The sequence below is a fragment of the Myotis brandtii genome, unplaced genomic scaffold, assembly GCF_000412655.1.
Source record: "Myotis brandtii unplaced genomic scaffold, ASM41265v1 scaffold74, whole genome shotgun sequence".
Classification (NCBI taxonomy): domain Eukaryota; kingdom Metazoa; phylum Chordata; class Mammalia; order Chiroptera; family Vespertilionidae; genus Myotis; species Myotis brandtii.
The window spans coordinates 3,312,198-3,323,773 of record NW_005370944.1 but is presented as its reverse complement, the minus strand read 5'-3'; the positions used below and the strand labels follow the sequence as shown (position 1 = coordinate 3,323,773).

Here is an 11,576-nt window from a genome sequence, read left to right as displayed (position 1 = left end):
GGGGGCGGGGGAGGGGCGCCGCAGGGGCGAGGAGCCCTTCTCCTCCGCTCAGATCCCCGCACTTGCCGGCCCTGAAGTACATTGGACAAAGGCGGCGTGCTGGTCGGGGCGCTGCACGCCTTCCCGGAACTCCAACCATTTCCAAAAGCAGAGGGGTGAGGATACCTTTGTTTTCCCAGTAAAACGAAAAGGAGGGATTATAAAAAGTGGGCAAACTTCCATCTGAGCCAGTCAGTGTCCCCATTTGAACTGTGCCTGTATTTCCGAGGGGCACAAATCACACCCCGCTTTTAGTCCGTTCCCTCTGCGCTTGTGTGCATATGTGATAGGCAGTTAGATAGACATGAACAGAGCCAGGACGGTGGGCCAGGCACAGAAGATCACAGGGTGGAAAGCCCCAGGTGCCTAGCAAAGGACAACTGTAGGGTGGGACCTCACCCCCAGTGTGACCTTTCCTCCCCTAGCAGATCACTGGTCATGGGGTTTGGACCCCTGAGTCTTTCCTCCCTAGAGATAACATCTAGGCCTCAGTTGTACCCAGATAAGCAACAAAACCAGCCAGTCTGAACCAGCTGCATAGAGTAATGATCCCCTACACTAGTGTCGGCCAATACATCAGAGGAGACCACAACCCTGAAATGACTCACCTGGAAAGTTGCTGAATATTCTATTAAGATCTTCCCCTGGACCTCCCCTAAAATCTCCACCCTTAAAACCCTTAGGATGGAAGACCCAGTGCGCTCTTCCTCCTGGGAGCACGCCTGGTGCCTTTCCCTTTCCCTTTTCCCTCCTCCTCTCCCTACCTCCCCCTGCCCCAGGCTGTTACCTTTCGCTTCCTCACTCCAAAGCTCCAAGGGCCCTTCCTTTACCTCTATAACTTGTTCCATTTCTTCTAGAAATTAATTCTCCTACCGCTGTGATTTACCAAATGTTCTCTTACAGTTTGGGTCTTGGCTCTGAATTCTCTCCCAGCCAGAACCCAAGTACAGAGGTTGCTGAACCCAGGTTTTGTCTGACCCCAACGGTCCCACACCTGATGTGGTTGTTCCTGCCGCTTTCAACACATCCTCCATAGTTTACACCCTGGGCTCAGCGCTCCCTGAGGACTCTGCTCCGATGACAGCAGCTGACAGCAGCGCTGCAGGGAGCTCCTGGGGCCCATGTGGCAGGGGCATTCTGCCCCTTTGGAAGGTGGCTAAGACCTTCAGCCACTAGGGGCCTATGCCAACACTGAGGAGAGCTTGCAGCGATGACCAGGTTAAAACTAAAAATAATCCTTTTGGGGGTGCTGTTCCCTTGAACAATCTCAGAAAAATGTACAAAGCCACACATCTTGTGTACAACAGGGAGGTTATGAACCTCAGTTAAGAAACCCTGGTTTCTCCTCTTCTCCCTTGTGATATGGCTTAACCCCTGCAGAACCTGTTGTCTTTGTTGTAACCCTTGTGTGTGAGCCTAGGTTGGGACACAGTGAAGCTAGGCTTAGTGTCAGCTCAGTTACAGCAGCCACCATGCCAGGCCTCTTCTTGTTCCCTGGCCTGTTTCCATTTTTCCAGTCCTGCTGGCTCATGACTTGGCTCTGCGTTGGATTTTCCACTCTGTGTCTGACCTTTGGACTTGGCAGTGAAACTTTATTTCCCTAACTTTGATCTTGAGCATTAGGCTTCATCCCCTTCCCACCCCCAGCACCACTGTATCAGCACTTACCCATCCCACCTTATCATCCACCCTCTCCTGTCTCACCAACCTGACCACAGCCCACCTGACCTTAACATTCTTTTTAAAGGAGATGTTCACACAGGAATAGATTTGGGCTATCGTGGAGAAAAAAGAAGCCAAGGAGCCAATGAGATCTCTGGTGCCATGAAGCTGTCTTCCCTAGAGTTGCCTGTTCCTTCTCTCTCCTTAGAGAAATGTCAGTGAATACACTGACTGGCCAGAGACCATTTCTTTTTACTGAGAATATAAACCAAGAGTGAAGAGTCTATAATGTAAACCAAAATTAATTTGTAATTTTGTAACAAAGAATAAAAAACATTTTATTTGAGCCCACCTGGTGTGGCTTAGTGGTTGAGCATCGACCCATGCACCAGGAGGTGGCCAGTTCAATGGTTCAATTCCCAGTCAGAGCACATGCCCGGGTTGGGGGCTTGAAACCCGGTGGGGGCCATGCAGGAGGCAGCAGATCAATGTTTCTCTCTCTCTCCCTATCTCTCTAAAAATCAATAAAAACATTTTTTACAAAAGGATTTATTTGAGCTAAAGTAACTGCATCCCAGGAGATACAGATTCAGGTTGCAACCTAAACTGTGTCCCACCAGGCAAAGGGGAAGTTGCCTTTTATAGCAAAAGTTTCTACCATGTTCTCAATTAGGTCCATTTCATGTAAATGAGGTATCCAAATTTGTATACTTCTTATTGGTCTAAACTCATAGTCCTGATTGGTTGGCATTACACATCCTGATTGGTTGTTATGGAGCAGTTCTAATTGGATGGGGTAGATTTTTGTCCATTGGTGGAAAAACCAAACTAGGAACTGACTCCCTTATAATAGTTGACTCAGATAGCTAAATGAGCAGGGTACAATGAAGGAAGCCACGAGTTCAGTCTGAGGCCCTGGCCAGTTGCTTAGAGCCTCCTCCAGATATGCCAAGGTTGTGGGTTCCATCTCTGATTAGGGCACATAAAAGATTCAACCAATGAATGCATAAATAAATAAAACAACAAATTTATCTTTCTCTCTCAAAATCAATCAATCTATCAATCAATCAACCAATCAATCTATTTTAAAAAAGAGTTCAGTCTGAGTTCTTCTATACAGCGTACCTGAGAAGCCCCTGTCAGTAAATAGCTGCTGGGCTTTTATTATTTATAAAATTTAGGTTCTCGGTTGAGCATAGTGAGTCCATCTCAGCAGATAAATTTCTTTTCAAGGTTCACATTAAATCAGTGGTTCTCAACCTTCCTAATGCTTCGACCCTTTAATACAGTTCCTCATGTTGTGGTGACCCCAACCATAAAATTATTTTCGTTGCTACTTCATAACTGTAATTTTGCTACTGTTATGAATTGTAATGTAAATATCTGATATGCAGGATGTATTTTCATTGTTCTCGACCCACAGGTTGAGAACCGCTGCATTAAATGAATCTATCTTGTCAGGGTCCACAGCAACTAGTTGGTGTTGTTGTTGTTGTTTTTTTAATAATTTTATTGATTTTAGAGAGGAAGGGAGAGGGAGAGAGAGATAGAAACATCAATGATGAGAGAGAATCATTGATTGGCTGCCTCCTGCATGCCCCCTACTGGAGATTGAGCCTGCAATCCGAGCACATGCCCTTGACTGGAATCGAACCTGGGACCCTTCAGTCCTCATGCCGAGGCTGTATCCACTGAGCCAAACCAGCTAGGACGCAGCTAGTTGGTTTTGCTTGTGGACCTGCAATTTCACATAGGGTTGAAGGGCAGATAGAACCAGTTAAATATATTTTCAAGGTGAAGCTTTGGAGAGAGCAGAGGAAGTTGAACTGTGGGAAGGCCATGTAGTGGACAGGCCTAAAGGAGCAAGGAAGTGCTCAACACCAAACTGATATGGAGAAAAAGCACCTGGGGCCTACCCTTCTGGCTCCCAGGAGAGCTGTTGAGCTGACAGTGTTTTGCATCTATTTCTTCTGCTTCTTTCTAGGCTTGCATGACCCCCACCCCACCCCTCGGTTTTATTGAGTTATAATTGACATAGAACACTGTATAAGTTTGAGGTGGTTTGATATACATATATGTTGCACAGTGATCACCACAATAAGTTTAGTTAATATCCATCACCTCACATAATTACAATTTTTTCTTTTTAAAAAAATCTTTATTGTTGAGAGTATTACAGGTGTCTCTCTTTTTCCCCCTCATTGTTCCCCTCCACCCAGTTCCTACCCACTCCAGGCCTTCACCACCCTATTGTTTGTGTCCACAGGTAATGTTAGGGGCAGAAATAGTATATTGGAGACTAGCTATGGTTATGAGAAATATTAATCATGCTCAGTTAACCATGATTGACTTGTGTTGGTTAAAGAAAGGACAACCTTGGAATGTGGTCCATTCTCATTCAATAACTGCCTATTATCATGGAAAGATAACAACCTTGTTGCCCAAACAATGGAGTCCCATCCCATCCCAGCCCAAATTGCCTACTTCCCCATTCCTGTACTCCCTACTTCCCCATGTAATCTTTGTCCTACCCTATATAAACAGCTGGCTTATGGGGGGCTGCAGAGCAGATTTCTGTGGATGACCTGCTGCTCTCCCATATTGCTGGCAGTATTGGAATAAACACTCACACATGATTCAACCCTATCTCTGCTTAATTGGCTCAAGTAGCGACAGCAACACAGACCCATTGATTGTCCAGTTACAGGAATGCATATATGCATTTAAGATCTTTGGTTTATCTCTTTCTACTCCCCCCTTCCCTTTGAGATTCATTAGTCTGTTCCATGTTTCAATGCCTCTGATTCTATTTTATTCACCAATTTATTTTATTAGATTTCTTGTTCATTTAATTTGATTTTGATTTAATTGTTGATAGATATGTATTTATTGCCATCTTATTGTTCATATTTTTAATCTTTATTCTTCTTCCTCTTGTTAAAGAATACCCTTCAATATCCCATGTAATACAGGTGTGGTGGTGATGAACTCCTTTAGCTTTTTCTTGTCTGTGAAGCTCTTTATTTGACCTTTAATTCTAAATGATAACTTTGGTGGGTAGGGTAATCTTGGTTGTAGGTCCTTGCTATTCACCACTTTAAATATTTTTTGCCACTCCCTTCTGGCCTGCAAAGAGAAATCAGCTGACAATCCAATGGACGCCTTTTAGGTAACTAACCGCTTTTCTCTTCCTGCTTTTAAAATTCTCTTTTTATCTTTAACCCTCAGCATTTTAATTATGATGTGTCTTGTGTGGGCTTCTTTGGCTTCCTCTTATTTGGGACTCTCTGGGCTTCCTGGACTTGTCAGTCTATTTCTTTCACCAGGTAGGAGAAGTTTTCTGTCATTATTTCTTCAAATAGGTTTTCAATATCTTGCTGTCTCTCTTCTCCTTCTGGCACCCCGACAATACAAATGTTGGTATGCTTGAAGTTGTCCCAGAGGCTCCTTACACTATCTTCATATACTAGTATTTGAATTCTTTTTTCCTTTTGCTCTTCTGATTGGGTGTTTTTTACTTCCTCATATTCCAAATAGCTGATTTGATTCTTGGCATCGTCTACTCTACTGATGAATCCCTGTAAATTATTCTTTATTTCAGTTAGTGTATGCTTAATTTCTGACTGGTCCTTTTTCATGTCTTTGACATTCTCACTAAGATCCTTGAAAGTCTCACTAAGTCCCTTGAAGCTCTCATTAAGATCCTTGAGCAACCTTATAATCATGGTTTTGAACTTTGTGTCCAGCAGTTTGCTTGCTTCCATTTCTTTAATTTGTGACATGTTTCTTTGTCTCTACATTTTGTTTCCTTCCCTGTGTTTATTTCTATGTATTAAGTAGAGCTGCTATGTCTCCTGGAGTTGGTAGAATGGCCTTGTATAATAGGTGTCCTGTAGGACCCAGTGGCTCAGCCTCCCCGGTCACCTGAGCTGGGCTCTCTAAGTGTGCCCCTTTGTGGACTGTGTATACAGTCTTGTTGCAGTTGAGCCTTGATTGCTATTGGAATCACTGGGAGGAATTGTCCTCCAGGCCAATTAGCTGTGAGGACCAGGTGTGACTACAGTGGAAGAACTGCTGTGCAGGAGACACCCCTATGGAGCAGGACTTGCTTCAAAAGGGTTCGTTGCTCACTGAGTCTGCCCCTTGAGAGTGTCGCTTTTGGATGTGTAGAGCTATAATCTGCTATGGTCTGATGCTGTCCACTGGGTGCATTGGCTCTAGGGTCTCCAGGGAGGTGCAAAGTCAGCCACTGCCTGGGACCACCAGGCAGGAGCTACAGAGGGATCTGCAGATGCCTGCTATGTGTATTGGGTTTGTAAGTGCCCAGGTTGTGAAGCAAGTCAGGGTTGGGCCTTTTATTGCTAGGTTTACAGCATGCTGACACCAGCTGCTGTTTGCATGAGAGATTTTAGGAAAGTCTGAAGCCTGAGCCAGGACATGCCATTCATATGGAAAAGCCGCTGCAAACAGCTTGGGTGGGGCTGCAAATTGGATGGGGTGGGGTCTCAGGGAATCACCAGGGCAGAGCAAACAGTGTGAGTCAGGTTGATGGAGACTTAGATATGGCTGCCAGTCAGCCCTGCAACAGGGGAGTTCCCAGTACAGGAACAATGACCCCTGCGAGCACCCCCATTTGGGAGAAGGCTGCCCCAATGCCAGACAATCTAGTTTCTCTGAGTATGTGTCTGGGTCCCCCAACACCTCCTGGTGCTGGAGCTCAGAGGGATGGAGTCTGAGTAAATTCATCGTACACCTGGGTCTATGGCAGCCTCTGTGTCCCTCAGCCACATTCCCCGCTGGTTTTTACAGCCCGACGTTATGGGAACTTCTCTTCCCAGCTCTGAGATCCTGGATTGGGTGTTTAGTGTGGGGCTGGGACCCCTTGCTCCTTACGGGCAGCCTCCACAAGGAAGATCTCCCTCCCGATTAAAAGACTGGCACACATACTAGTAGGTATTGAACCACCCTGTTCCACACCTCTGCCCCTCCTACCAACCTCAATGTGCTTTCTTCTTGACTTTTCTTGTTGTAGGACTTCCATTTAGCTAGCTTTCAGGTGGTTCTGAATGATGGTTGTTCTGTATTTTAGTTGTAATTTTGATGTGATTGTGGGATGCAGAGAGTACCGTTTACCTATGCTGCCATCTTCAGATCTCACAATTCTTTTTTCTTGTAGTGAGAACTTTTAAGTTCTACTCTCTTGGCTATTTTCCAATATACAATACTAGTACTTTTCATTTAGCCACAGAGACAAAACAAAATCAGCTTGAACAAAATGCAAGTTTATTTCTCATGTGGAAGTCAAAATGGGGCGCTGGCCCTTTGTGGGATGCAAATGAGCCCCATCTAGTCATTACGGAGGTGCTCTGGGGCTCCTCCTTGCTGGGCACTCAGTGTGCGTTTGCATTATGGGTGGTGGCAAGACCAGACAAGGTGCCTAGAGCTGACCTCAGTTCAGACTGAGTACTAAAGAGGCATAAGTTGCAGGAAATGAAGAACACTGGGGACAACTGCCAGTTATGTGGAGCCGAATGTGGCTTCTGGTCACATACCCATAGTGGCCTTCATTTCTCCTTACTCCTCACCAGGGTGTCAGGGGCAGGCATTCAGCTCTCTTGGTACTACAGTCTCCCTTGAACTATTTCCTTAATGAAAAATAATGATTTCAGATTCTGATTACTTATCTATTTAATGAGCCTGGAATAATTTGCAAATGAATTGTAGTTTTAGAAGTTAGATTTCTGGGGCAGTTATTAAAAACAGCCTGAGTGGGCAGTCGTGGCTCCGTTGCCTCCGCTGAACAAAGACAAAAAGGCTAGGTATGTCTCAAGACACCCCTTCCCCCATCCAAATTGCTCCAGATATTGCTTTTGCTATTGGGTCTCTCTCCTAGGACCTTGGAATGAGAAGGGCAGGGGGCAATTCAGTTTCAGAAAATTCAGAGGCTCCAGGTGTCCCACTAAAGACCTTAACCTGGAAGGCCAAGTAACAAATCTCATTTTTATACAAGGAATTAGAGTCCTGTTTGTTCCAAAATTAGCTTAAAGCTTTGACTTTCACAGAAACATCAGTCAACACCACTTATGTGATCTAAAGGGTTTTAAGGAGCAAGTTCGTTCCTACATTGGAATTGAAACTAAGCGGGACCAAACAATCCATGTGAAAGCTGGGCTTCCCCACAGCTCCAGGCCTCTGGGATTCCATCCAAGCTGCTCTCTGAAGTCCACACTGTGTCAGGCCTTTGGTGATGCCAAGGACACAGCTCACCACAGGGCACACCCAAAGGCCAGAGTCAGAGCACAGCTTTGAAGGTTATAGAAAACTCCCAGGTAATGAAAGAGAAGGAAGGATCCCAAAAGAGAAAGCTTTGTGTCAGCAACCACAGCCCTGGGCAATCAGACACCCTTTCCCCTAACCTGCCCTCAGGAAGGCACTAGAAGAGCTAGAAAGATGGATTGCTGAATGGAGAGAGATAGGGGTATTAAAGGCACAGGGTCCAGGTGACAAGAACATTAAAAGTAGTGAAGAGGGCATGATAGTTCCTAGGACTTCCTATATAGATTGGGGACAGGAACCGTTTGTTTTATTTTTTTATTTTTTTAAAATACATTTTTTATTGATTTTTTACAGAGAGGAAGGGAGAGGGATAGAGAGTCAGAAACATCAATGAGAGAGAAACATCAATCAGCTGCCTCCTGCATGCCCCTCACTGGGGATGTGCCCGCAGCCAAGGTACATGCCCTTGGCCGGAATCGAACCCGCGACCCTTGATTCCACAGGCCGACGCTCTATCCAGTGAGCCAAACCGGCCAGGGCAGGAACCGTTCGTTTTAGCTTGTGATGTAACAGTGTGGTGGCCCTGGATTTCCACTTTGGTATTATCTGCTACAGCGGTTCTCAACCTGTAGGTTGCGAACAATGAAAATACATCCTGCATATCAGATATTTACATTACGATTCATAACAGTAGCAAAATTACAGTTATGAAGTAGCAACGAAAATAATTTTATGGTTGGGAGTCACCATAACATGAGGAACTGTATTGAAGGGTCGCGGCATTAGGAAGGTTGAGAACCACTGAACTAGGAGGAAGTGCTGAGTGCTGGAAAGTGGGAGCAGCAGAGCTGTCTGGGCTTCTGTCCATAACGGCCTGTGAACCTAACAGGACAATGAATAGGGGGACAGGGTGAAGCATGTTCCTGGCCTGCTGTGCTTTCTTGGACATCTCAGGCTTCCTGGAACACGTCTTTCACATTGAAAGGGGGCAGCAATAGAATTTGGGGAACCAGCTAGTATTGTAAGAAATATTAATCTTGCTCTGTTAACTGTGATTGATTAAAGAAGGCACATTCTACCCTGGCTGAATCTGACCTGGAGATGCAGCTCTTCCTCCCCATTTGGAGCTGCCTATTATCATGGAAAGATCAACAACTTTGCTGCAGAAACCAGAATCCCCAGCCCTTTGAAGATCCCCAGCCCCTTTGCATACCTGTAGGCCTTTGCAGACCTCCAGCCTGCTTACCTGTTAATTGCCCATATGGCACTCCCTTTGGCTATTTCCCCATGTAACCCCAGCCCTTGCATATCACTAAGCCCTTTGAAGACCCCTAATTCACTTGCATATCTGTAAACTGCCCTTTTGCCTACTTTTCCTTTGTACTTTTACTATATAAGCAGCTGGCTTATGGGGGGGTGCAGAGCAGATTTCTGTGGCTGACCTGCTGCTCCCCCATACTGCCGGCAGTATTGGAGTAAATGCTCATAGCATATGATTCAACCCTGTCTCTGCTGAGTAGTGACAGGCAGCATGGACCCATTGTTTGCCCGGTTACAACATTGCTTGTGTAACCCCTTCACACTCATGGGTCCCCTGCGTGGTGGCCCTCTGCAGGCAGTGTAAATCAGTTCTGTGGTAGATCCAGCAGCATATGGTATACCCATTTGATATGGGTTCTGTAATACTTGCAATGTACGTTTGGAAGGAAATGGAAAGTTTGCCCTCTAACCCTGTATTTTTCTTGATTCAAGAACCTTAACAGTTCTACAACCACTTAGCCTAAGAGTTGTTCTCCAAACTAAAATAAAGGGGTAAAAAATAAAAGGATACAAAAAAGTCTAACTGTGCTGCTCTAGAGTCATTAGGGACCTGGATTTTTTCCAACCTTTGCTCTGCTATCCCTAGGGTGACAGCACAGAGGAGGGGTATGTCAGTACAAAGTCAGGGTTCTGAAAGAAAGGAGAGATGGTGAATTGTTTTTGCAAGGCAACCAACAGTTTCTACTTCAATGGAGAGAATATAAGATTTGATTAAATTCCACTTCTGCCATTCACTACCTGTGTGACCTCAGGCAGGTCACTTAACCTTTCTGTCCCTCAGTTTCCTTACCTGCAAAATAATTCCTACATTGCCAAATGGTTGTGGGAAATAAAGGTATCTTAGGAGAGCCTAGCATAGTGTCTGCTACATGTTGACATATGCCCAAACACTCCCTGCCATTGCGATGGTTGGTTCCTGAGAGTATATTTAATTTTCTTCTCAGCCCTGCTGATCTGTCACTCTCTTGCCATAAGGAGAACAGACATCTCTGCACAGATCAGTGTGCAGTGGCCTTTTCTATTGTTTTGCTGTTCAGGATCAATGTAATATCGCATTGAATGAAGAAACTAAAATTTATTTATTCATTTTACTATAAATAAGACATGGAATTCTCCCCCCAAATTTTTTTTCTTTTTTTTAAAATTGTTTTATTGCTTAAAGTATTACAAAGGGTATTACATATGTCTCCTTTTCCCCCCCGCCCTTGACATTCCCCGGGCCTCCCCTACCCCCCAGTGTCTTATGTCCATTGGTTATGCTTATATGCATGCATATAAGTCCTTCGGTTGATCTCTTACCCCCCCTTCTGCCCCCCTACTCTCCCCGGCCTTCCCGCTGCAGTTTGACAGTCTGTTCGATGCTTGTCTGCCTCTGTACCTATTACTATTACTTACAATATTGCTATGTACACACTGCTGATACACATGTATAGAAATTCCTTTAGGGGCTGGTACAATATTCACAAATTGGTAAACGTGATACATCACATAAACAAATTGAAAGACAAAGTCACATGATCATATCAATAGATGCAGGAAAAGCATTCAACAAAACCCAATACCTATTTTTGATAAAAACCCTCAGCAAAGTGGGAATAGAGGAATAATACATAATAAAGGCCATATATAACAAACCTACAGCCAACATCATACTCAGTGGGCAAAAACTAAAACCATTTCCACTAAGAAGAGGACACTTTCACCACTCCTGTTCGACATAGTACTGGAAGTGCTAGCCATAGCGATCAGGCAAGAAGAAGAAATAAAAGGCACCCAAATTGGAAAGGAGGAGGTAAAACTCATTATTCACAGATTACATGATTTTGTATGTAGAAAACCATAAAGACTCCACCAAAAAACAAAAAACAAAACCACCTATTAGATTTAATAAATGAATTTGGCAATGTAGCAGGATACAAAATTAACACCCAGAAATCGATCACATATTTATACACCAATAATGAATTCTTAGAATGAGAAATGAAACAAATAATCCCATTTATTATTGCAACAAAAAAATTAAGATACTTAGGAATAAACTTAATCAAAGAGGTAAAAGTCTTGGAAAACTACAGGATGTTGAAAAAAGAGATAGAGGAAGATATAAACAAGTGGAAGAATATACTGTCTTCATAGATTGGTAGAATTAACATCATTAAAATGTCCATACTACTCAAAGCAATCTGCAGATTCAACCAATCCTTATTAAAATACCAATAGCATATTTCACAGCTCTAGAACAAATACTCCAAAAATTTATATGGAACCAAAAAAAAAAA

At 44.1% G+C, this 11,576-nt stretch overlaps 1 protein-coding gene and 1 long non-coding RNA gene across 3 annotated transcripts in view; both read left to right on the top strand.

The window, feature by feature from the left end:
* Positions 1-11,576, top strand: part of BBS4 (Bardet-Biedl syndrome 4) — a 164,628-nt gene that overhangs the window by 141,163 nt on the left and 11,889 nt on the right. The window lies entirely within an intron of this gene.
* On the top strand, positions 7-2,052 carry LOC106724159. The gene is made up of 2 exons (XR_001359909.1): positions 7-155; positions 1,787-2,052. It is a non-coding gene; the product is annotated as an uncharacterized LOC106724159 (long non-coding RNA).